A 27,245-nucleotide genomic window follows, 5' to 3' on the forward strand; every position below is an offset into this window, starting at 1 on the left:
CAAATTAGAAAAAATTTAGTAGGTAGCTTTGCTTAATTATATATCGCCCAAGTAATAACATTTCATTCGACATTTCTATTTTAAAAAATGAAGGTATAACTCTTTGTCCATTGTCTGTATTGACCAAAGGAGCTTTGCAATTTCCCTCTTCTTTTTCCTGTGACTATGACTTTAAATGAACAATACACAATACAATGTATAAATATTGTATATTTGGCTTTGGAATTGTATATATGTTATATGCAATTATAAAACAAGATTTTATTCAAAATAAGAACACAGTCCTTAAAAATCAAAGGCAAAGTGAAACAAGTGAACCTAATTACCAGGTTGGTAGCTTACTTACACAGGTCTTATTTTAAGTCTTGAAGGAGGTGACTTTAATTAGGTGATTTTATTTTAAGTGACTTTTTTCACAGTAGTGAGGAAAAAACGAGTAATTAATGTACATCTTTAGTGGGATATAGTCTAAGAACAAAAAAGAACTGTTAAGAAATCTTGCTGTTTTCAGCAATTATGTTGTTAGTAATGGCATTGGTATGGCTATTCTGAAGATATATATATATATATATGCAAATAATTATGTTAATGTTGTTAGAATCCAGGATTTCCACCACAAGAAACAAGATATAAAAATATAAAATCAGGGGCACCTGGGGGGCTCAGTCGGTCACACGTCCAACTCTTGATTTTGGCTCAGGTCATGATCTCAGAGTTGCGAGATGGAGCCGTGCATCAGGCTCTGGGCTGGGCATGGAGCCTGCTTATTAAGATTCTCTTTCTCGACATGTATCGTATGACCTCGCTGATAACGAGGAATTTTTAACCTCAGGAAACAAACTGAGGGTTGCTGGAGTGGTGGGGGGTGGGAGGGATGGGGTGGCTGGGTGATAGACATTGGGGAGGGTATGTGCTATGGTGAGTGCTGTGAATTGTGTAAGACTGTTGAATCACAGATCTATACTTCTGAAACAAATAATGCAAGATATGTTAAGAAAAAAAAAGAAGATAGCAGGAGGGGAAGAATGAAGGGGAGTAAGTCGGAGGGGGAGAGGAACCATGAGAGACGATGGACTCTGAAAAACAAACTGAGGTTCTAGAGGGGAGGGGGGTGGGGGGATGGGTTAGCCTGGTGATGGGTATTAAAGAGGGCACATTCTGCGTGGAGCACTGGGTGTTATGCACAAACAATGAATCATGGAACACTACATCAAAAATTAATGATGTAATGTATGGTGATTAACATAACAATAAAAAATGAAAAAGATTCTCTTTCTCCCTTTCCCTCCTCCCCTCCCCCACCGTGCACATGCTACCTCTCTCTCTCTCTAAAATATATATATATATGTAAAATCAAAAATGAAAAGTCCTGTAATCCTAAATTTGAGTCATAAGTATCAGTATGAACACATGTATTTTCTCTCTAAAAGTATTAATTTCTTAGCTGAAATATGATCTGGAAATAATGAAGAGCCCAGTTATCAAGGAACACCCGTAGTGTGGCTTCTCATTCAAAGGAACTAGGGCTCATTACAAGGAACTGTTTCTTATTAAAAGGAACCAGGGCTCCTTGGATAAATGGCTGCTTCCAGTTCTGGGGCAGGAAATAGACAAGATGAACCTGGACTGTCTTGTTGCATCAGAAAGCAAGGAAACCATCAAAGACTCCCAAAGTCTCCTGGGATCATATTGAAAGAACTCAGGAGCCAACTTGAAGTGGCTCCCACTGGCCAAGGAATGAGATCACTGGAGCATCAGAAAGAATAAAAATGAAGGGTTAAAGCACATCAGATATTAAAATCCACAAATTCATCATTGGTTATCTTTGGAGGAACCAGCTCATAATTCTGCAAATGATATAAAGTGAAAGAAGCAGGCATTGATCCGGCCTTTCCTGTACCAACTGTTTCCCATGGTAAACAAATAGACGATAAGGGAATTTTTCTTTATAGAGGATTTCCAGCTAATATATGAAGAAAGAATGATAGAATACCACTATTGTCTAACTCCTGATAATGGCAAGGGGCCATGATCATCAACCCCTGCTAGAAACCATCGGGTGAAAAGCTGAAGGTATCTTTATAATGGACAGATATTAGGTGCTTTCTGATGTGAGGCAGTATAACATATTGAACACCATTCATGAAGTATCTTACAAAAAATTTTTAATCTGAATCTGGTCAGGCCTCCAAATTTAACTGCCAGTTTCCTGGAAATATTGGGAGCAGAGAAACATTGTATAAATTAGGGTCCCAAGAGGAAGCAGATGCTGAACTCCGATTAGGAAGATTCCAGGAGGGGTTATTTATCCAGGTGAAGGCAGCATGGAAAGAATTAGCGGGATGAGGGGCAGAGAAGCCCTCACCAGTAGAAACAAAAATTACCAGAAACTGGAAAGGGAGGGAGCTGTGTCTTGAGAGGAACAGTTACCTTCAGTCAAGAAGCACAGCCAACCCAAGGTGGCCTTGCAGTTAGGAGGCCAGGGAAATGAACACACTGACCTCACTCTTCTCTCTCCCTCCCATTCCCACCAGGGCTCCCTAATGGCCAAACCCTGGAGCCAGAGGGTGAGCCAGCCTAGTGGATGCTGTCCAAGAAGGTCAGCCTCCAGGGGAAAAGACCAGTGTGGAGAAGGTTGGAAGGAGGACCTGAGTGGGGCAATTGAGTAAAATCGGTCACAAACATGCTAACATCATGGGGATGCGATCAGCAAAATTCAGAATCGCCGGAGAGAACTCTCCAGGACAAACAATCCTCTTTTTTTTTTTTCCCTTCCATCAAATAAATTGCAGAGAGGGAAAAAAAGAGGTCCAGTGGGGAAACCTATAAATCAACCTTTCCCCCCTGCCCCTGACAAACTGCAAAGTGGATAAAAGGAAGGAAGACCTGTAAATTAAAAGCCACTTGAAACCAAACGCAAATATGAAGTTTGGACCTTGTTCGGATCCTGATTGTAGTGAATCAATTGTCAAAATAAACTTCTGAAAAAATCTGGGAAATGTGAACACTGGATAGTTGATGATATGAAAGAATTCCTGATATGTTTTTATTTTCCAGTGTGCTTGTTATGCTGAGAGAGGGGTGGGGAGGCTTATCGAGATACCTACTGAAGTATTTGCAGATGAAATGATGTGTCTGGGATTTGCTCCAGAGTAATCAAGTGGGGCAGAGGAAAAGTGGCCATCTGTGTGTGTGTGTGGGGGGGGGTAGGCACACCCCTGTTCATTATCCCTCTGTGTACTTTTGCTTGTGTTTGAAGTTTCCCATTTAAAAAACTAAAGTACCAGTACTCATCTAGCCTTGTTTTGTTTGTCATGTAGCAATCGGTCTCAGATACTACGCAACATCACTGCATTCGGAGCGGCTGCTCACTCATCTTTGAAAAATGTATGCATGCGTATCTGTCACAAACACGGTCGATAACTCCACAGGAATGTGATCTGCATATCCATGACACAGATATATGCTTTTTCTGCTAATATAGCAGATGATACACAGCACAACAGTGCATCTTGGAGATCGCACCACATCGATACAAAGAGTTTCCACATTCTCTTTTTTTCCTTTGTTCTTATGTGTGTGAGTGTGTGTGTGTGTTTAAAGATTTTATTTATTTATTTGACAGAGCGAGAGAGGGAACACAAGCAGGGGGGAGCTGGAACAGGACGCTGGGAACATGACCTGAGCCACCCAGGTGCCCCTCCTTTGTTCTTATGTTTAACGGAAAATGCATTCACAAGATTCTGAAAAACCACCCTCCAATCCTTTGCTCTTTCATACCAAGAAATGTGATAAGAATTGCAATCGTTTTCCTGTCATGTGTGTCTGTCATTTGACTTTGTTGGGTGTTTTTCCATGCAGAATTCCTTAGGGTCTCAAATCAAGCAATCTTTTAAAATTGCTTTTGGGTTTTATCTCATACTTAGCAGTATGAGATAATGAAAAAACACCTTCCGTTTTCTTTCCATATATTCTTTTAAACCTTTTAAAAAAAGATTTATTTATTTGAGAAAGAGTGAGTGGGAGGGAGAGGGAGAGAGAATCTGAAGCAAACTATGCTGAGTGCAGAGCCCAAAGTGGGGCTGTACTCAGGGCTCCATCCCACAGCAGTGAGATCGCGACCTGAGCTGAAACCAAGAGTCAGACGCTTAACTGACTGAGCCACCCAGGTGCGCCTCTTTAAAACCTTTTTATGTAAAAAAGAAAAAACAAAAAACCATAAATAATGGCATAAAATATAAGTGCACAACCTAACACCTTGCTATAAAATGAGCACCTGCGTCATCACGGTGGTCGAGAGACTGAGCATTGCTACTCTGAGCCCCCTCCCGGGTAACCCCCAGCATGATCTTTTCTGATCGAAATCTGCTCCTTTCCCCTGGTAAGAAGCCACTGTACCAACTTCTAGAGTATTCCTTCCGGTGCTCTTTATAGTTTTACCACGGAATTCTGCATCCCTAACCATGGTCTTTAAGATCCATCCCTGTTACATGTGGTTCTATATTCAGGCCTGTTGCTCTGTAGTATTTTATTGACGTGTATACCATGATTTATTTATCCAGTTGAAATTTATGTTGGTGTAGGTTTATGGTAGAGCTCCAGCTGAATTACTTTTCAGATAACTAGCCAGTTGTACCAACAGTATTTATTAACGAATCCATCTCTTTTCCACTGATTTAAATGCCACCTTTGTTATTTATTAAATGACCTTATATTTTTTTGGTCTAGTTCCAGACTCACTCATCTGCTCTATTCATCTCTCTGTCTATTCCTGAATTCATAATGAACTATTACTCTCACTTTGTTGCACACTTTAAAATGTAGCAGAGTCTGTCTCCCCAGAATTCTGTCTCTTTTTGTAAGAACTTATTTTTATATTCCTGCATGATCCTTGGAATCAGTTAGTGAAGTTCCAGAATACTCCTGTTGGAATATTTGTTTGCATCCCATTAAAATTATGGATTAGGGGCGCCTGGGTGGCTCAGACGGTTAAGCGTCTGCCTTCGGCTCAGGTCATGATCCTAGGGTCCTGGGATCGAGCCCCGCATCTGGCTCCCTGCTCCGCGGGAGGCCTGCTTCTCCCTCTCCCACTCTCCCTGCTTGTGTTCCCTCTCGCTGTGTCTCTGTCTGTAAAAAAAAAAAAAAATTATGGATTAAACGATGAAAGGTGGGATCTTTTCTTTATTGAATCTTCTAGCCCCAAATGGAAAAGTGCCTTTTTCCTTTATGCAAGTCTTCACATCACACAATAGACTTCAAAAGTTTTATTCATATATTTTCTACACATTTTTTTTGTGAAGTAAACTCACTCATTCAAACATTTGAGTAATATTCCATGATGTTTCATGTCACGATTTATTTAATTATTCCACTTTTTAAAAAAGATTTTATTGACTTGTCAGAGAGAGAGCGCAAGTAGGGGGAATGGCAGGCAGAAGGAGAAGCAGACTCCCCGCCGAGCAAGGAGCACGATGCGGGGCTCAATCCCAGGACCCTGGGACCATGACCTGAGCCAAAGACAGATGCTTAACGGACTGAGCCACCCAGATGTCCCTTAATTATTCCACTTTTGATGGCATTTGAATAGATCTGTTTCTAAGTTTATTCCATTAGAAACAATGCTGCAGTAAATATCCCTGCACACACACACATTTGGAAAGGATTCACTCTACGAATGAAATTGCTAGACCAAAGGATGTTTTAAATCTTGACAGATGTCAAATTACTGTCCAAAACGATACCAGTTTACACTTTCTATAGGTATCCACCCATTTTCCCACCCTTGGATAGATCCTGCGTATTTACAACTTTAAAATCTTTTTCTAATGCTCAGTAAATTATATCTCACTGTGGTTTTAGTGAATACTTCTTTGGTTTCTGGTCATTTATGTTCTGAGCATTTCCCGTTCATATCCTTTACCTAGTTTTCCACGGGATGTACATCTTTTTCACTTAGATTTTGTATATGCTCTTTATTTTGTGTGCGTACCTTTTATTAAAGTGTGAAACATTTAGTTCTTCAGCGTCTGGCATTATAGTTTTCTAATTTTCTCCATAAAGATCTTATGCAGGTTTATTATTCTGAGATGCTTCTTAGCTTTTATTGCTATTGTAAATGGCATCTTTTTTTTAAGAGGATATTTTCTAATTGTTGCTGGGATAAAGCAACAGCACTGATTTGTATCACTGATGTTTGTTTACAAAGCTACATCTCACAGCCCTGAAGAGCTCTCTCATTAGTGCTCATGACCCGAAGGAGAATCTGTTGGATTTTTAAATCAGAAGATCATAGACCTTTTTCAGTGTCATGTGGTCAACAGGTAATTAAGCAAGTCTTGCAATGTAGAATCCAGAAAGTAGGGAGAGGGAGACAGAACTTCAGAGGCTGGAGGAAAGTGAGGAAGCGGGACAGGAAAGAGGTGGTGGAGAGAGACAGAGGAGGTGGGCAGACCGGGAAGCCTGGGGGTGTGTGTGGGGAGTGGCCGGCGGAGAAACGAGGGTTTGAGTAAGTGTTCCTGGGAATTGTGTGTCTGTATTCCCTTCGTGGTATTGGAAAAACAAAAGTGGAGTTCTGGGTAACATTCTCGGGGACCGTACTGTGCTTGTGTGATGGGCCTGGATACCTGGGATCCCGGCTCATTCCTGCACCAGGATGCACAGACCAAGCATGAGACCCCGCACTGAGAGTGAGGGGACTAGAGAAGGAAGAAAACAGGAAGAATAATACTCCATTAATATAACAGAATAAACTAGGCCGCAAAGAGGCAACATCACTAATTAAAGAATTGTGTGCTGTCCTGAAAAAAATAGGGAATATGGTGATAAACGTATATCAAATAAAGTTAAAATCTATAAGGTCCTTGATATTAAGTAGATATTTACCTTATTATAGCAAAAAGGTAAAATAAAATAATGTATGTGTAATTTTTTATAAGTTTAATTTATTCTGTATTTTATTGTATTATTATTACACTGTTGTTGCTGTAGCTTTCCAGATGGACAGGTCTGGGCTGGAATTCTGGGTCCTCCACTCACAAGCTGTGTGAACCTGGGCAAAGATAGGCAATCCCTGAGATTGAGAGGTCAGCAAAGAAGGCAAATGTGGGACACAAACACGCTCACTGGCTTACGACCACAGGGAAATCCAGGCCCCAGCTGGGACCCCTGAGACAGGTCCGCTGGCTGGGTCCTTCTCTGCCCCTGCTCTCTCATCCTTGGGTCCGCTCCGGTTTGGTGCACCAGGTGGCAGTGTTCCAAGAGAGCCAAGCTTGTGCACACGTGCCTTTGGAGCTCCTGCTTGCATCACATTTGCTGATGTCCCACTGGCCACAGCAAGTCACTTGGACAAGTCCCAGGTCCATGTGGGAGGGGGCCACGCAAAAGCATGGATATCGAGAGGTGTGGTTCATGGGGGACCGTTAATGTGATAGCATTACAATGGAATGGACAGCGTCATGTGCAAGGCACGCTTGACCCTCAGCCCCTACTCACAAGCTCAAGTGAGACCTTCCCAGGAGCAGCCAGAGCATAAGCAGGTAAGACCAGCAGATGGGGCCGGCGCTGGTACAGTCCGAATTATTTCAGGGGACTGTTGCTTTGGTAGGAGGGTTGAACCAGGGTCGGGGCAGCCCAGGGGAGGCCATCAGAGGCCCAGTAGGGCAAGAGGTGAAAAACACAGGCTCTGGAACAGGAAGACCTGAGTTCAGGTCTTGACTTTGCCATTTACTTGTTCATAGCTCTGGGCTAGGAACTTCCCCACTTTGGCATCTTCATCTGTAAAACTGACCTCACATGTTGTTATAAGAGTTAAATGAGATCAGTAGAGCTTAGCACAAAGAAGTGGTCCGTGAATGGTAGTGGTTGTGGCCAGTGTGGCAGGAGTGGTGGTGAATAGAATGATAGTCAGTGATGACAGGGGACAGAGGGCAGGAGTGCTCCGGATGAGCAGTGAGCTCTGGACGGGTGAGGGTATCCCGGGCAGATGGAACAGTATGTTCAAAGACATGGGGGTAGGATGAGTTTCATGGGCTTAACACACTGTGATGCTGTTGGAGCAACTGGAGGTGGGGGGCATACAGATTGTGTTTTCCCAAGAGGCCATCCCCCATGCTCTTCCAACATGTGTGGCTGTTATGGGCTGAATTGAGTCCCTCCCAATTCATACGTCGAAGCCTAACCCTAGTACTTCGGAATGTGGAGGGAAGGTCTTTAAAAAGGTGATTAAGTTGAAATGAGGCTGTTAGCATGGGCCCTAATCCAATCTGACTGGTGTGCTGATAAGAGGAAATTTGGACACACAGAGACCTAGGGGTGGGCATGCAGAGGGAAGACCAAGTGAGAACAGAGCAAGAGGGCCACCATCTGCAAGCTAAGAGGAGAAGCCCCAGGAGAAACCAAACCCGCTGACACCTTGATCTTGGATTTTTAGTCTCCAGAACTATGGGAAATACATTTTTATTGTTTAAGCCACTCTGTCTGTGGTATATTGTGGCAGCCTTAGCAAATCACTACAGTGACCTTGGCATTCCTCCCATTTTGGAGGTCCATGTTCTCTCCCCTTGAAGCTGGGTGGAAACATTCACACTTGAGCCAAGCGGCCATGCTGGCTGGAAGCCCGAGCTCGCGTGGAGGGGCCACATGGAGAGACCCCACGTAGCTGTTCCTATTGACGACCTCACTGAGGTCCCAGCTGACACCCAGTGCCAGTCAGCACACACGTGAGTGAAGGCACCTCCAGATGATCCCAGCTCCCAGCTGTTGAGTCAGCCCCAACCCCAAGTCTTCCCAGCTGATGCCCCAGATAGGTGGGACGGAGACAAGCTATCCCTACTGTGCCCTTTCCATATTTAGGACCTGCAGAATTTAGGAGCATAATAAAATGGTTGTTTCCTTCACTAAGTTTTTAGGAAGTTTGTTACACAACACCATGAATTCCCAAAGGCTCTTCTAGAGCAGCTCCCACAGGCCTGGCTCTCGCCCATAAGGGCAAGGACCCCCTCTCTCCATCCAGTGCACTCCCCAGCCTTGATGCCGAGCTGTTGCTGCCACCTGGTGGCCAATAGAAAGAATGCAAGACCCACTGTTCTCCCGTTTTTTTGGTTTTATTAATTAATTAATTAATTAATTTATTGACTTATTATTTATTTACTTATTTATTTTAAATTTTACTTGATTAACATACAGTGCAATATTGGTTTCTGGAGTAGAATTCAGTGATTCATCACTTACATACAACACCCAGTGCTCATCACAACAAATGCCCTCTTTACTACCCATCAGCCATCTAGTCCATCTCCCACCCACCTCCCTCCACCCCCCCTCAGTTTGTTCTCTATCATTAAGAGTCTCTTGGGGCGCCTGGGTAGCTCAGTAAGTTAAGCGTCCGACTCTTGATTTCAGCTTAGGTCTTGATCTCGGGGTCGTGAGGTCAAGCCCCGTACTGGGCTCCACGCTGGGTGTGGAGCCTACCTTATTATTTTTTTTAAAGATTTTATTTCTTCATTTGAGAGAGAGAGAAAGAGACAGAGAGAGCACAAGCAGAGGGGAGGGGCAGAGGGAGAGGGAGAAGCAGACTCCCCGCTGAGCTGGGAGCCCAACATGGGGCTCCATCCCAGGACCCGGAGATTGTGACCTGAGCCCAAGGCAGACGCCCAACCATCTGAGCCACGCAGGTGCCCCTGGAGCCTACTTTTTTAAAAAAAGTCTTTTATGGCTTGTTTCCCTCTCTCCTTTTTTTCTTTTCCCTTCCCATATGTTCATCTGTTTTCTTTCTTAAATTCTACCTATGAGTGAGATCATATGGTATTTGTCTTTCTCTGACTGACTTATTTCACTTAGCATAATACCCTCTAGTTCCTGTCACATTGTTGCAAATGGCAAGATTTCATTCTTTTTGATGGCTGAGTCATATTCCATTGTGTATATATAACACAACTTCTTTATGCATTCATCAGTTGATGGACATTTGGGCTCTCTCCAGAGTTTGGCTGTTGTTGATAATGCTCCCTTTCTTTTTATTTATTTTTCCTGATTTTCCTATTGCTCCCTTTCTCTTTAAGAGAAGCTTATTCTCACTCATTCTTTCATTCCACAGACATTCACAATCCCTGATGGTGGTGGGTCAAGTGTAGTTTTAAAGCATAATCTAACATTACTGGTTCTTATATGCTTTTGTCTGTGGTCATGAGATTTCAAGTCCTCAATCCCTTAAACTTTCTTCTAAAATCCAAAATTCTCTGAAAACGGAAAGATTTTCGTCAGTTTACAAAACCTCGCTCAGTAGCTAGGCCTCATCTGAACTGACATGAGGCTATGTATCCTCTCTCATTAACATTTCCCAGCAGAAATATTAGTGTTTGAATATGCCCTAGACTCCTCTAGGGGTGTTATATAATAGGGGGCACTGGTTCTCAAAGTGTGGTCCCCAGACCAGCAGCATCAGTGTCCACTGGGAACTTGTCAAACATGGAAATTCTCAGGCTCCACCCCAGCCCTACTGAATCAAAAACTGTGGGATGGGATCTAGCCATCTGTGCTTTAATGATCCCTAATGGTGATTCTGGCTCTTGTTTAAGTGTGAGAATCACTGTCTCATGAGTATATACTCTAGAGAGTATATGCATCACATTGCATTGATAAAACCCAAAAAAACCTGAATTCCAAAGCACATTTGGTCCCCATGGTTTCAGATAAGAGATTCCTTGCAGACTTGTATTTTGAAATTTGAAGTCACGTTAAAGGAAGCCATGAAATCTTTATGTTTAAGAGGGCAGTGGGGATGCCTGGATGGCTCAGTCAGTTAAGGTTAAGCGTCTGCCTCCGGCTCAGGTCATGGTCTCCAGGTCCTGGGATCGAGCTCCACGTTGGGCTCCCTGCTCAGCGGGGTGTCTGCTTCTTCCTTTCCCCCTGCTGCTCCCCGCCTTGCTCGTACTCTCTCTTTCTCTTAAATAAATAAATAGATAAATAAATAAATAAAATCTTAAAAACAAGTAAAAAGAAAGAGGGTAGTGATTCCTTGTAGAAAGGGTGATTCATAATAATAAAAGTCAACTTCTCCTGAGTGTTTACAACCTACCAGGCACTGTGGCAAGTGCCTACACTCACCAAGTCCACACAATGAACTTAGAAAGTGGGCATTTTCATCATTCCCATTTTATGAGTGGGAAAACTGAGGCCAGGGGAGTGAGCAATTACCAAAGCACGGAGAGGGCCACCAACAGGAGCTGTGGCCTCCAGTAGAGGAACACAGCTAACTCACATGGCCTTGTTTCTTCAGCACTGTGAATCCTGGGGCACCTCCCTTTGGCTAAACTCTATAAGTCAGAGGACAAGGGCATCCCTATAGCTTAACCCGCAGTGGGGCTGAGCAGGGTAAAAGCTGGAGAATAGGGGCCATGTGTTATATATATATATAAAAAAGCAACTTGCTTTTTTCTCTCACATTTTGTTTTCCATATGTATCTATGTTGATACAGGTGGATTTATTTCAGTTCATTTTCTCTGCTATTTAGCATCCCATCATATTCAAATAGCCCTTCACTTATTCGTATCAATTCCCCTATTGGTGGGTAGTTAGAATGTTGCCCATCTTTTGCTATTACAAATAAAACTACAATAAATATTCCTAGACTTCTCTTTTCCTACACAGGTGGGAGTCTCTCTGCAGGCCAGGGGCTCCTAAAAGTGGAGTTGCTGGGGCACAGGACGTGGACCTGCCTATCCAACTTTTCCAAACAATGCTAAATTTCGAAGTGGTTGTACCACTGTTTAGTTCCCCTTACTCCAAGGGGTTCCTGTCATATCCCTGGGCTGTCCCTCACTTGAAAGGACTTTTTTTGCCTTTCTGACAGCCATTCAACTTTTCTCTCCTGAATGTCTTACTTGCATTTCCCCAAGAATTCCGAAGCTGAGCACCTCTCCAGCCAATCTCTTATGTGAGGATAAGCATCTTGCCTTCTCACTTAGGCTGTGCCTGTTCATCTTCCAAGCCTAGATTTCTAGAAAGCCAAAAGCCCTTTCCTCTCTTGCCTGAGGCAGTAACACATGAAAAGTGCCACCTGGGCCGTGGGTGTCACCACTGGGAACTGGAGAGCGACTTTGTTTGCTCTGTGTGGTATCTGTCCTTCCCCAGAGGCAAAGAGTGACAGCAGCTGATGGGCACCCAGCTGAGGGCAAGAGCGGTAGCAACAATAAAACAAAAATCGTGGGGAAGAAAACCTAAACCTGTCTGCTTTTTCCAAAATATTGCCACATTTCCCAGAGCTGTTTACTGAACCCTAGGGCCTGCTGGGACCGGTGACATGTTCTCCGTAAACCCTTCCAACATCTTGTAAAGCAGGGCCACTTCACCCGCTCCACAGATCCTCCCTGTGCTCCTAAGTGCCGGGCCTTGTTAGGCCCTGGGAATTCAGGGGCAGACAAGACAGACCTGGTCCCCGCTGGTGGTGCTCACCATCTATGTCAGTCTGTCAGGCCTGCCATGACAAAAGACACACACGAGGTGGGGGTGGGGGGCTGAAACAACAGAAACTTGTTTTCTCACAGTTCTGGGGATGGAAGTTCAAGATCAAGGTGTCAGCAGGGTTGGTTTTTCTGAGGACTCTTGGGCTTGCAGCTGGCTGTCTTCTCCCTTTGTCTTTTTTTTTTTTCTTTTAAAGATTTTATTTATTTATTTGACAGAGAGAGAGAGAGCATGAGCAGGGAGAGGGGCAGAGGCAGAGGGAGAAGCCGGCTCCCCATGGAGCAAGGAGCCCGATGCGGAGCTCAATCCCAGGACCCTGGGATCATGACCTGAGCCGAAGGCAGACATTTAAAGACTGAGCCACCCAGGTGCCCCTCCCTGTGTCTTTACAGTGTTTTCTCTAACATTTTCCTGTAAGGACACCAGCCATGCTGGATGAGGGCCCACCCATATGACCTCATTTACCTTCATCGCCTCTTTCAAGGTCCTATCCCCTAATGTAGTTCCATTCTGAGGTCCTGAGGGTGAGGACGGCAACATATGAATGGAGGTGGGATGGGAACACAACTCAGCCCATAACACTCTCTAACGGGAGAAGCAGACGTTCATCCAGCGGTTGGTTACAAAGCTAGGTCAATTTGTAGCTGTGTTCTCGGGGTTTGACTGAGAGGCTTCTAGGAAACCTTCACTGAGGAAGTGACATTTGGGCTGAGCCCCAAAAGAAGGGCGGGAGTTCAGCAGGGAGAGAGGGAACAGCAGGTCAAGCAGAGGGCAGAGGCTGTGAGAGATGAAAGATGGCAGTTCCCTGCAGGGCATTGGAGAAATGAAGGGCAGCCAGGTTGTTGGAGGGAGGGGCCTCCAGGGACGGTGACACCCTGCATCGGTAAAAATCACCGGGGCACCCCTTAAAAACACAGATCCTGGGCCTCACTCCAGGCCTCCTGAATCTGAATCTCCAAGGGAGGGGGCTCAGGTATCTGCATTCCTTCCCACTGTCCAGATTTTGTGATTTTGAAAAATATCAAACTTGCAGAGAAATTGAAAGCAAAGTACAAGGAACAGTAGGAGAGCCTTCACCTAGATTCACCACTGGTGACTATTTCGGCACATTTCTGCTTTTCTTTCTTCCTCATTCACCCTCTCTTCGGCAGGCATCCCCTAAGGATGAGGGAAGGACCTTTCTTCCATAACCACAATACCGTGATCATAGCTCAGAGCATTAAGGTTAATTCAGTAATGGCATCTAATATATACATTCTTTACTTTTCATCCAGATCCAATCAGAGTCCACGCTTTATATATATATTTTTGGTTATGTCCTTTTAATCTCTTTTAATCTAGAATAACTCCCCATCTTTTAAAAAAATTAACTTTTTAAAAGAGAGTCTAGGCTTGTGGAATGCCCCACATTCTAGATTTGTCTAAATTGTCCTCATGATTAAAATCAGGTTAAGTATTTTTGGCAAGAATATGACATAGACAATGTCGCGTACATCATGTTACATCACATTAGGGCACGCACACAATGTCAGGTTGTCCCATTCTTGGCGATGTTGGGTTTGATCATTTGGCTCAGGTGGGGACTTCTGGATCTCTCCATTGTAAAGGTACATTTCCCCCTTTTTAATCAGTACATAATTTGGGACAGTCATCATTTGAACCACATGAATATTCTGTTATCCGGCAACTTTTTACTCAGTGGCTCTAGCATCTGTTGATGACCCTTGCCTCCTCAGTTGTTATTAAACTGGTGACTGCACAGTGGCATCTGCATTTTTAATAAGTGCCCCAGGTGATTCTTTTACTCGGGAAATTTGCGAAACTCTGCTTAAGTCAAGGTAAGGGATACAGGAGAATGAGAAGTCACTAGCCTGGCAGCTGGAGGCATTAACTAAGACCTGTTGTTCTTTAGCATCAGTTACAGTGCATATCCCGAGGCCCCGTACGTACTACACCGAAGAATGAGGAAGGAGTGCAAAGGACAGGCCTGGGAAGCAACATTTTAACACTCTTCCTTCCCTTCCCCTGGGTAATTCGGTGCTTCCCAAACATAGACTTAGGTAGCCATCCTTAGCCTGGCTGCACATTGCATTTTCAACTCACCTGGGGAGTTTTTGTGATCCGCGTGTATATGTGTGTGTCTAAAGGTAGGAGCCCCACCTCCAGAATCTGATTCAAATGGCCTGGGGTAGAGCCTGGCCATCAACCTTTCCCAAAGCTCCCTCCGTGATTCCAACATCCTGCCAAGGTTGACAGCCACTCACTGGGTTCCGAGGGTTCTCTGTAAACTGAAGATAAAAATGAAAACCCATCTCTCCCCTCTCCTAGTGACCCTGAAACTCCCAGTGTTGCAGGACTGAGCTCACCTGCTAGCTGAAAACATCTGGTGCTCCCTCAACACCTCTATGGGGCTCCCACTGTGTGCAAACATTTCTGACTGTGCTCTTTGGGAAGCTTACTAAAGAGGTCAAAGAAAGGTCACTTCCCTCAAAAGCACGAGGACGTGGGAAAAAATACACACACAAACACATGCAAGTCTTGTACAAAAGGAGTTTCGCAGACCAGGAAACTGGCCCTCTGGAAGGGGAAATGACCGCCCAGCAAGTTCACGGTGGAGCCAGGACCCTTAGCCAGCTTGCCTTTCTACCACTCTGGCTCATTTTCACCTGAGCCCATGCTGCACTTGCTGCATGTCTGTTGGTTGGGCCTGGCCTGCCGCCAACACCTTCACCAGCCACCTAGCAAGGCTCACGGGGAGCCAGGCACTGGACTCAGTATTTGCTAAATGAATGAATGTACCTGGCCCAACACCTGCCCACTGGCTGGCATTAAGAACCAGTGGCTCAGATAACCTTGAAAATGAATCCCTTTGGGCTGGATTAGCTCATTTTCCCACAGACTCAGGAGTCTCTGGGCCTTTCTTCTTCTGGAGTCCTTGCTTTACATCAGAGCAAACATATAACGCACCCCAACTCTACCTTCCATGTCATGTATATGTAATGATGAGTTCGCTTGAGCTGCACTTGACCAGTTAAACAAAAGTGTGCTACCGTGAGCGCTGTGAATTGTGTAAGACTGTTGAATCACAGATCTGTACTTCTGAAACAAATAACGCAACATATTTTAAGAAAAAAGAAAAAGAAAAAGATAGCAGGAGAGGAAGAATGAAGGGGAGTAAGTCAGAGGGGGAGACGAACCAGGAGAGATGATGGACTCTGAAAAACAAACTGAGGTTTCTGGAGGGGAGGAGGGTGGGGGGATGGGTTAGCCTGGTGATGGGTATTGAGGAGGGCACATTCTGCATGGAGCACTGGGTGTTATGAACAAACAATGAATCATGGAACAGTACACCAAAACAAATTATGTAATATATGGTGATTAACATAACAATAAAAAATTAAAAAAAAAGTTATTGTAGATATTTAATTCTGTATTTGTAAACGCTGACGTTTCAGATTTTATGTATTGGGGCCAATCCATTTATTTTTGGGTCCAGTGGAAATGGGACCATTTCCAGTGGTCTGTTAGAATGCTCCTTGGCCTTGGACTGTACCCTAATGTCTCAGAGACTGTAGCTGAACTCAAAATAAAGGGCAGGGGGACAGAGGCTTGGAAGGCATGGTCAGTGTTGCTTTCAAAGGACCAGTTAGCTTCTTTGGGGGAAAACTTTACTGCGATAGAAGTCACATACCATACAATTCACCCATTTAAAGTGTACAATTCAGTGGATTCTGGTATATTCATGGTCGGGCAACCAACACCACATCAGTTTTTTTTTTTTTAAGATTTTATTTTATTATTTATTTGAGAGAGAGAGAGAATGAGAGATAGAGAGCACGAGAGGGAAGAGGGTCAGAGGGAGAAGCAGACTCCCCGCAGAGCAGGGAGCCTGATGTGGGACTCGATCCCGGGACTCCAGGATCATGACCTGAGCTGAAGGCAGTTGCTTAACCAACTGAGCCACCCAGGCGCCCAACACCACATCAGTTTTAAAACCTTTTCATCACCCCCCAAAGAATCTAGTGTCCTTTATCATTCATGCTCCACTTGCCCCCCAAACCCTCTCCCAACTCCAGACAACCGCTGATTGACTATCTGTCTCTAGAGATTTGCCTCTTCTGAACATTTCAGACCAACGGAATCACGCAGTATGTGGTCTTGTGTCTGGTTTCTTTCACGTGGCACAATGTTTTCAAGGTTTATCCATGCTGTGGCATGTGTCAGAACTCCATTCCTTTTGATGCCCAAATAATACTACATGGTATGGATATACTGCGTTTCATTTATCCATTCATCATTTGATGGACATTTGGGTTGTTTCCACTTTGGGGCTAGTATGAAGAATGCTGCCGTGAAGGTTCGTGTACAAGTTTGTGTGCATGTATGCTTTTATTTCTCTCGGGTGTGTACCTACCAGTGGAATTTCTGGACTAGCTGGTAACTCTGGGTTGAACATTGTGAGGAACTGGCAGACTGTTTTTGAAAGCAACTACACCATTTTACATTTCCACCAGCGATGTATGAGGTTTCTCATTTCTTCACATCCTTGCCAACACTTGTTTTTTTTTTTTTTTTTTTTTTTACTTTTTTTTTTTAATTTTTTATTGTTATGTTAATCACCATATATTACATCATTAGTTTTTGGTGCAGTGTTCCATGATTCATTGTTTGTTCATAACACCCAGTGCTCCATGCAGAACGTGCCCTCCTCAATACCCATCACCAGGCTAACCCATCCCCCTACCCCCCTCCCCTCTAGAACCCTCAGTTTGTTTTTCAGAGTCCATCATCTCTCATGGTTTGTCTCCCCCTCTGACATACTCCCCTTTTCTTCCTCTCCTGTTATCTTCTTCTTTTTCTTTTTTCTTAAAATATGTTGCATTATTTGTTTCAGAAGTACAGATCTGTGATTCAACAGTCTTGCACAATTCACAGCGCTCACCGTAGCACATACCCTCCCCAATGTCCATCACCCAGCCACCCCATCCCTCCCACCCCCAACCACTCCAGTAACACTCAGTTTCTTTCCTGAGATTAAGAATTCCTCATATCAGTGAGGTCATGTGATACATGTCTTTCTCTGATTGACTTATTTCACTCAGCATAACACCCTCCAGTTCCATCCACGTCGTTGCAAATGGCAAGATCTCATTCCTTTTGATGGCTGCATAATATTCCATTGTGTATATATACCACATCTTCTTTATCCATTCATCTGTCGATGGGCATCTTGGCTCTTTCCACAGTTCCTTGCCAACACTTGTAATTGCCTGTCTTTTTTATTATAGCCATCCTGTTAAGTTTGAAATTGTGCCTCATTGTGGTTTTGATTTGCATTTCCTCCATGGCTAATGATACTGTGTATCTCCTCATGTACTTACTGGCCATTTATATATCTTGTTTGGAGAAATATCTATTCAGATTCTTTGTCAAATTTTTAATTGATTTATCTACCTTTTTATTATTGAGTTGTAAGCGTTCCTTATATATTTTAGATACAAGACCTTATCAGATATACGATTTGCAAGTATTTCCTCCCATCTTGTGGGTTATCGTATTAGTTTGCTCGGGCTGCTGTAACAAAATAGCACATTCTGGGTGGCTTAAACCACAGAAATTTCGTTCTCACAGTTCTGGAGGCTAGAAGTCCAAGATCAAGGTGTCTGGAGATATGGTTCCTTCCAAGGTTTCCCTCCTTGGCCTGTAGATAGCCATCTCCTCCCTGTGTCTTCATGAGGTCATCACTCTATGGGTACGTCCCTGATGTCTTTTCCTCCTCTTAAAAGGACACTAGTCGTACTGGATTCAGGCCTCACATTATGGGCCTCAGTTTAATTTAATCACCTCTTTAGAGACCTTATTACCAAATACAGTTACATTCTGAGGTACTGGGGGTTGGGACTTCCACATGTGAAATTTGGGAGGGGGACACAGTTCAGCCCACAACAGTTATCTTTTCACTTTCTTGATGGTGTCCCAACTTTTGTAACACAGAAGTTTTTTTTTTTTTTATTAAGTCGGACTTATCTTTTTTTTGTGTGTGTGTTGCTTGTGCTTTAGGTGCCATATCTAAGAAGCCATTACTTAATCCATGGTCACAATTCATGCTAATGTTTTCTTATGAGTGTTTCGCAGTTTTAGCTCTTACATGTCAGTCTGGTTTGTTTTGAGTCAATTTCTGTCTATGGTGTGAGGTAGGGGTCTGTCCTTCTTTTGCAGATGGGAATCCATTTGTCCCAGCACCATTAGTTGAAAAGACTATTTTTTTCCTCATTAAATTTGTTCTCACTCTTGTTAAAAATCAGTTGGTTGTAAGTGTAAGGGTTTATATCTGGACTCTCAGTTTTATTCCATTGATCAATGTCTGTCCTTATACCCATATTACACTGTCTTGATCACTGTAGTTGTGCAGTAAGTTTTGAAATCAGGAAGCATGAGTCCTCCACCTTATTCCGAGTGCACTTGAACTTTCGGTATCAAACATGGTGAGAGCTGTGAATGAACAGTAGAGCATGGGGTTGGGGCCCATCCTCAAGGCTTCATGTCAGGAACACAGGCTCCAAGTTTGACACCTGCCTTGGAGAGATGGATTCCCACCCTCTCAGCCCACAGCTCCTCATGACAAATCAATGGAAACATTCTGCAGAGAACAATGATCCCCTTGGGTTATTTTAAACATCACTTTATGTCTTCCCTACCTGCTCTGCTCCCTAATTGCTCTTTCTGAAACAGTGTCATTCACAACTGGATTATTAATGAACTTACAGGGAGCCCAGGGGGTGAATGAGGGAGGGGGCTTTCGGGGGAGGACTTGGGGGGCCTGAGGGCCTGGAACAAGGCCAGCCCTGAGGTTTTCACTTCTCCAAGAAAGTTTACTGAGTTTCCTTAGCAAACAGGAAATCACTGAACTCAGGTTGTACTGTCCACCTCAAAAGAACATTGCAAGTGTGTGATGACCCAGAGGAATTCTTTAAACCAGACTGCTGGGACTTGAAATAACTGTGCAGCACCCCAAAACTCCCCAAACTTAAACCTTGTCTGCACCCCTGCTGGCTGACCCTGGGCTGCCTAGGGCTCGAAGCTGAGGCTGAGAAAGCTCAGGAAACAAGGCCCTTTGTGGAGAAGAGAATTCTATTGTTCTAAAGCCAGTGTTCAGGGAGTGTGGATTCTAGAGAATGTTTTGGTATGGGGTTTTTCCCTTTGTTAACTTTCTCTTCTCTTCTTGGGGGGTGGGGAGGGGAGTAGGGCTCTCTAGAGCAACTTAAAAATAGTTAAATCCATTATCTTGTTAAAAAAAAAAAAAAAAGATGGTGCTCAGAGGGCTGGGGCCTTCAGCCCCAGAAAGAGGCTTGAACTGGAGGATAGAAGGCACCTCGGCGTGTTTTGCTTTTCATTTTCGCCATTACACCTCTGGAGAGCAGCCCCTGTCTGGGTCCTGCACACTTCAAGCAGTGACAGATGTCAGCGGAGCTACGACCACTTCCTTCCTCCTGAGCCTCACCTCCGTTCTTTTCAGAAAGAGGAGATGATAGGAGGCCACGTCTCAGGCCACAGCCCCCAAGCTCCCACTGATTCCCGCCCCCCTTCCCAGCTGGGGAACCTGCCCCGGCTAACCCGTCCCCAGGGCAAGGCCTAGTTGGGCTACTTAACGTCCAAGGAAGCCTTCAGATTCAGGCTGCCCAGGCCCTCAAGGTAGGAGACCTGACTTTCTGGCACTGGTACTAATTCTGGGTGACCTCGGGCAGGTTACTGCTCCCCTCTGGGCTTCATGACGCCCTTCCGTTGAATGGGAGCAAGAATACAGTCGTGGGCTTCTCCCTTTCCGCGTTTGGTGGTAGTGAGAAGGGGGCGTGAGGAGGGGGGCAGACCATCGGGAAGACTGGCCATGTCCCATCGCCTTCGATTTCCCACTGCTCAAAGGAGGGGACCGCACCGCCCTAGGGCGCCGGCACCCTCGGGCGAGCTCCCTCGCCAGGCAGAGGAGCCGGGTGACCGTGCCCACCCACTTCCCGCGAGCTCAGGCCCCGCCTACGGGGAGGAGCCGAGGGGCGGCGCGGAGGCTGGCGGCCGGGCTCAGCCCGCTTCTGTCGCTGCACGGGCAGCTGCGGCTCGGGGACTGACTGACGGAGCCAGGGCCGGAGCCGCTCGGGGCCGCGCGAGGGAGAGCGGGTGAGTTCCCCGGCGGCACCGCCCCTCCCTGCTGGACCCGGCGGGGATGAGGATCGCGGCGGGGAGGTGGTCCCAGCCGCCGAAGGTCTGGCTGGGGGTGTGTGGGCGCGTGGGCCAAGGGCCGGCGGCTGGAGGGAATTGGGGGAGGGGGCACTGGAACGGCGGGTGCCGCGAGCTCAGGCCAGGGAGTCGGGCTGGAGTGGGGGCGTTCTCCGGGTCTGGCGCGCCGACGACGAGGCCGGGGTAGGGGGCGCATCGGCAGGCTGTTGGTTGGGGCCGCCGTGGCCCGATCTTGGGGCAGCCTGTGGGATTTCGGCTGCTTCTGCCCGGGGGCGCAATGCCGGGAAGCGGGAGCCACAACCAGCATCAAACAGCCCGGGCGTCCAGCCTCAGGGCCCGGCATGGGGGCGCCGCCCCCTCTCGTGGTGGCGCCAGGACCCCGCAGGGAGCGCTTCTGCCCCAGCGGGAAAGGTCCCCAGGGCAGGCACCCCCGCGTGCGGACCAGCCCCGCCGCCGGCTCCAGCTGACAGCGCCCGCTGGACCCGGGAGACCCCGCGCGCTTCTTCCCGGTGAGAGGTGCGCCCGGCCTCTCCAAAGGGCCTCCGTGCGCGGGCTGCTGGGTCCCCCGCGCCAGGAGCGCGCCTCTCCTCCCGAGTCCCGCGCCCCGACTCCGGCCGGAGGAGCGCCCTCGAGCGCCTGGGATGGGCAGAACCCGTGCAGCGCGCCCCGAGGAGGTCGCGCAGAGGGGTCTCCCCAAGGTCATCAGGAGCGCCCAGGCTGAGCTGCTCAGACCTCCCCGAGTGGAAAGCAGGGAGGGGGAGGCGCCCGCTTCCCGCCTCCTTCCCTGAGGCAAACTCCCTCCCTCCTCCACCACCTCCCCCAGTCCGGACCCGGCTTCGCGGGAGCTGCTGCTGATGCAGCTCCCAGCCCCGAGCGGATGACTGAGCCGAGGCGAGCTTTGAATCCGGTGCTCCCGGGAGGGCCGCGCGAGAAACCTGGGACCCGGGAGCGGAGAGAGAGGTGGCTGCATAAGCGCTTCTCAGAACCGAAAGCCGAGCTGCTTGCGCGCCCATGTGATTGGATTCCACATAATGGGCCCCTGTTCTCGCTGTCAGAAGCGCCCACCAGCTCCCCGCGGCCGCGGGAACCAGGTGCCGCCTCTGAATCGCCCTCTGTGGAGGACCCAGGGCCCTGAGGTACCAGGCGCCCTTTCCCGCAGGGCTCTCTCGGGAAGGGGCCTGTCGTTAGCCACCTGAACCCGCGTGGTACTTTCCTGTGTGCCCTGCCATTTCCTGCGGCTGGTGAGACACCGAGGGGGAAAAACCCTCCATCTGGGAGGCCTCCCCCTAGGCTGGTAATAAAGCGTCTTAGCTCAGCCAGTGACTAGCGCTCCCCCGGAGGGCAAGGCACTTGGCCTCTGGGAGCCTCAGTTGCCTCTAGGAAATGGGGCTAATAATCAGGTAGTGGGCAGGGGTGGTGAGGGGCCCCATGTGAAGTGTGTGGTGCCGTGGAGCGGGACAGGAGGAATGCTCTTAGGTAAATACTGGTGACTTTCATAATGCTTTTGAGTGGGGCGTGTCTCTTCTTTTAGGCAGGAGCAGAAGTAGAGTTCTGGTGGGTGGTTCTGCAGGGGCAGGGGGAGTTTCCACATCTTCTTCCCTCAGCTCCGGTGGTAAGGTTCCAGCCTGCAGGCGGCTTGTGGGCCCTGGGGAGTCCTTTCAGTTCCCTGCCTGCTCACAGGGCCAGTCCTACACACATCCCCCAGCCCCCACCCCTTCCCTCCCACCTGCCACCAGGGTGTTGGAGGCAAGATGTCACCCAGGCTACTCCGACATTTAACTCTGCACCTTCCCCTCGGCTGGAGTCTACCCACCAGTGTCCCTCACCCTGAAACCTTTCTGACCCTTCTGGTCCCAGCCTCTGGAGTGTCTCCTTCAGGAAGGCCAGCCCATCCTTCCTATTCGTCTCTCAATCTCCTCTCACTGGGACGTTCACCTGCATGTCTCTGGTTAGTGTGTCGGGGCTCCTTGCATCCTGGTGCTCTCTGGACCTCCTCTGCATGCGTGGAAGGACATGCAGGCAAGGCCAATGTCGGTACTTGGTGCTGGAGTGAAGGTTAAATTCTAATCTAGCCACTAAGTCTGTTTGGGAGCCTGACTGACATGGGGGAAGAGGGTGCTGACACAGGAAGGTGGGACTTCCCCTGAGGCAAGAACCTTGCTGCAGAGCCCATTTAGACTCTTTGGAAACTAGGGCCTCGGGTTCTTCTCAAAGCCAGCTCCATCCCCAGAATGACCTTTCTCTGGCCAGCAGAGGTTGCAGCTAGCCTGGTTTTGCAGATAGCAGAAGGCACATTCCTGGATTCATGCGCTGTGCTTGGACCCTCCGGAACCCCACCCAACCTTGCCCCCTTCGCCCAGGTAGCTGCCCCAGTCTGCACCCTGCCTGCACCCAGGACTTGAACCATTTGGTGTATAGTGGGTCCCACAGGGCATTTTTCCAGCAGAGACCAGGACAACCTTCTTTCCCTGAGCACATCTTAGAGACTGGGCTCAAGGAGAGCTCCAACAAACAAGCCTGCCTCCTACAGAAAGCTACAAAGTAAGAAGAGCAAGGGCACCACCAGACAGGTCTAGTTCAAATGATAGCTCTATCCTTACAAGCTCTGTGATGCTAGGTAAATTATTTACCCTCTCTGAGTCCTGGTCTTCTCATCTGTAAAATGGCAGCAATAGTAATGTCTACGTCGTGGGGTTGTGAGGATTCTGTGAGACCGTAACGCATAGAAGGTGCTTAGTACAGCACCCAACGCGGGCAGGAATGCAGGAAATGACTGTTGTCACCAGCACCACCATTTCCTCCTTTGCCCTGGGCTGTCAGAGGTCCTACCGCCTCCAGTCTGGGGGTGTCAGGCCTCTTCCCTCTCAGGACTGGGGAAGCCTCTCGGCCGGGGAGGCCTGATTCCTGGGAACCGGAGTCCAGCCTGGGCCTGTCCCCAGGAAGTCTGCGAGTTAGCCTCTCCCCCCCCCGGGCTGCCGTTTCTCAGGATTTGTGGATTCATTCACTGGATGTTTACCCCATTCTAGACCTTGTACTTAGGACGGGATTTCAAGATGAATCAAGCAGCTCAGGGCCCCCTCTGCGAGGGAGAGGCTGGCCTGGAAACCGAGATCGAGGACAGTGTGGGAGAACAGCCTCACTGACAGGAAGAGGAGTGGAGAGTAGGGTGGTGGGTGGACAGGAGCCCGGGCCAGCAGACCCAGGCTTCACTCCTGACTCTGCCGCCTTGCTGCTGGGGGGTGACGGGCAGATGCTCAGCTCAGGGCCTTTTAGATATTAATCAGAACTTTGCACATGTTAGTTGCTATTATTACTAGTCTATGATGACCAGTAACAGGTCGGCAAACTTTGCTGTGGGAGCACAGTTGAGGCCTTCAGAGACAATTTTGCAGGTGGCGGGTAGCAGGGGGCGGGCAGGCTGAGCAGAGGGAGCAGCTTGCACAAATGCACAGGGGCTCGAAAGTGCAGCAGGGTGTCTCTGAGGGCGGTGGGCGGGAGGGGCAGCTGGAGCACCATTGCCATGGGGCGTCACGGAGGCAGGGCGGCAGGCGAGGCCAGGGCGGTGGGCAGAGGCCATCCCACCAAGGGGTCCCAAGTGATTAAATGCTCGCTGATCCGAAGCAGGCATCCTGTGGCCCGTGGAGGGTCGTCTGACTGCACACCCGAGGAAGTCCACGATTAACTTCGGCACGGGAGGGCTGGCCGGCACTCCTCTGCCAATAGGTAACAGTTCCTTCTTCCTTCTCCTGGGAAGTCACGGAGATCCCCTCATTCTTCCCGAGATGCTTTTCCTACTTCTGCACCTGTTTCTCCCTCCCTGGGACTCGGTTTCTTATCTGAAGGAAGGGGATGTGGGTGGAAGAAGTGTCGTGATTTGGCTCCTTATTGATTATAATATTGTACCAAGTGCTTTCCTGGATGCTGGTCACCATCCAAGGTCTTTGCTTGCATTGCCATGGAATCCTCGTAGTGACTTACTGAAGTGGATGCATTTATCCCCGTTGCACAGAAGGGGACACTGAGGCACCGAGGGTGAGGCGATTTGCTAAAGGGTGTGTAGCTCCTAAGTGGCAGGAATTCATGTGTGGGGGTCTCCGAAGCTGCTATGTGCTGTCCTGTACCATTTCATTCATGTTCCTTCTAAATATCTAAAGCTGACTGCAGAACGTCTGACTTCTTTCACTATCTACCGTTGGATGCTGGGCAGTAGGCACCTTGGAGATGGGTCACAGTGGGGTGTGCTCTAGGTAACTGGACACTGCCCCATTCTCTCTCTGCCCTGATTTTTGGGGAGGCCCTGGGTGCAGGCACGTGGCAAAGGGGAGGAGGTGTTCCTGCATGTCTCAGAGTTCAGGCGGCATTTCTCGGCCCCGCAGGGTCCCCCAAACGTGCCTTGAGGCAGGCGGTTTGCAACTTGATTGATGTGCCAGGTGGTGGTTGAGTTCCACCGTGACCCCCAGGAAGGAATGAGTCTTTTAGGATGGCTAGTCAGAGCATCACGTGACCCTACCTGTTTTCAGAAGGCAATGGCTCAAATTTCCTTTTCCTTTTCTGAGGCAGACTTTAGGTTCAAATCCCAGTTCTGCCTTCCACTGGCTTTGGGACCTTGGGTGATTTCTTCACTTTCTTGAGCCTTAATTTCTTCATCTGCAAATACAGATCATATATACCTTACATATATACGCTATTCAGCATTGTCACGAAGATTTGTAACCATACAAAGAATATCTGGCTTCCGTGTCGTAGATAATATCGTTGGTGTAATATCCACAACATTGACCTCCATGGTACTTATCGTAATTGTGATGATCTGGTTATTTGTGGCCATTACTCTTTTAGTCTGTCTCATCCACTAGACCAGTGGTTCACATCTGGGAGCAGTTTGGACCCCAGGAGTCCTTTGGGAATGTCTGGAGACATTTTTGGTTGTCACAACTGGGGAGGTAAAAGGGGGGAGGACCGGTGGGTACAGACCAGGCCGGGATGCTGCTCAGTGTCTTACATTGCACAGGATGGCCCCTCACCGCAAAGGACTGCCCGATCCCAAATACCAATAGTGCCGAGGCCGAGAAAAGTTGCATAGGACTGTGAGCCCCATGAGGTCAGTGACTGTGTCTAATTCATTCAGCTCTGTGTCCCCAGTTGCCCAGCATGAAGCCCGGTACACGGGAGACAATCGATATGCATTAAAGGGATGAATGAGGACTTGGAAGGCCTTGTGTCCTCTGGAGTCCCGGAGGTTTGGCCTGTAGGACATTTTGAATGGGCAGAAGAGATTTAGATGAACCTGAATGGTAAACGGCCAATTGGTAATTCAGGCCAAAGATAGTCCGACCAAGCTATTTTCCTTCCCACGCAGGTGCTGGGGAGCCCAAATGATCATTGCTGCATTCACCAGTGCATTCTGGTCATGTGGGTATGGGACCCACATTTATCTGGACAAGCAGGCTAGGGCACGGGGACGTCGGTGCTGACAAGGAGTGTCCTGTCGCCCGGGCCCTTGGGATTTGCCAAGCTGGGGCACAGCTGCTGTTACCTTCCTGTTTTTCCCTTTCTGGTGGAATGAAGGAAACCCACTGAATGGCTGTTTTCCCACTGACATTTACAGCAACGTGATCGGCCTTGGATTAATGAGGTCAAGTTCCAGTGTGAAATCTGCCCAATAACTTGAAGCCTGGCCAACAGGAAGACGTGGCTTGTTTTCTTTGGGCCATTTGATGTCTTTGGATGGCTTTGGCCAGGGAAGCAGGGGTCACAACTCTGTACAAAAGAAGGGAATGTTTCATGCCCCAGAATTATAGAGGCTGGAGCTGTTGTCTCTTTTTCAATTTACTGGGAAGGTTTATTTTAACGGGGACTCGGAAATAGGTAACTTGTTTAAGCAGAGGTTCACCGTGGGCCCCAGCTGGCTGCTGAGCATGGATCTGGGCTATGAGAGCCTGTTTTTCTGGGGCTCTCTGAGGGTTTGAAGGAGAACATTGGCCCCAAAGGGTGCTTGGACAGGTTAGAGGAGCACATCAGTTAGAACTTATGCAGATACGGGGAGGGATCTTGGACATATGCCTCAAACATGCTCACGAACCATCTTGGGGTTCCTGTAAAATGCGGAATCTCCTTCAGTAGGTCTGAGTCTTGCGAGTCTGCATTTCTAACAAGCTCCCAAGGGGGAGCCAGTCCGCTGGCTTGTGAACTGCACTTCGAGGAGCAAGGGTCTGGGGAACCCCACGTCTGCAGGTGAGGGGTCCCTGGTGGGAGCCACACAAACACAAGCGCGCTCCGCGCGCTACGCCCGTTGGCCTGGCCATCTGCTGGGCCAGCAGGCTCGCGACGCGCATGTTTATTGCTTCCCTTCTCTGTGTGCCGGGGTCTGGGAGCAAACATGGAAGCGAGGCTGCTTGCTCCCAAGAGCAGGAACAGGTGTGACTAGGGCTTCCAGCAATGTGCGTCCAGGGACACCCTGTTCCTGGGTCATCTGATCACCTGGGGCTTGTTAAACGTACAGATTCCCGGGCCCTCACCCAACCCAGCTGTATCCCAACCAGCCGGGCCCTGGGAA

At 47.8% G+C, this 27,245-nt stretch overlaps 1 protein-coding gene across 1 annotated transcript in view; it reads left to right on the forward strand.

Annotated features, from left to right (window-relative positions):
- The first annotated feature begins 20,533 nt into the window (after positions 1–20,533).
- The window catches only part of PPP1R16B (protein phosphatase 1 regulatory subunit 16B), an 89,701-nt gene continuing 82,989 nt past the window's right edge, over positions 20,534–27,245 (forward strand). The window contains 1 exon segment of the mRNA XM_027622365.2: positions 20,534–20,629. The gene's annotated coding sequence lies outside the window, so the exon portion shown is untranslated.

The sequence above is a fragment of the Zalophus californianus genome, chromosome 8 (assembly GCF_009762305.2).
Source record: "Zalophus californianus isolate mZalCal1 chromosome 8, mZalCal1.pri.v2, whole genome shotgun sequence".
NCBI classification, from domain to species: domain Eukaryota; kingdom Metazoa; phylum Chordata; class Mammalia; order Carnivora; family Otariidae; genus Zalophus; species Zalophus californianus.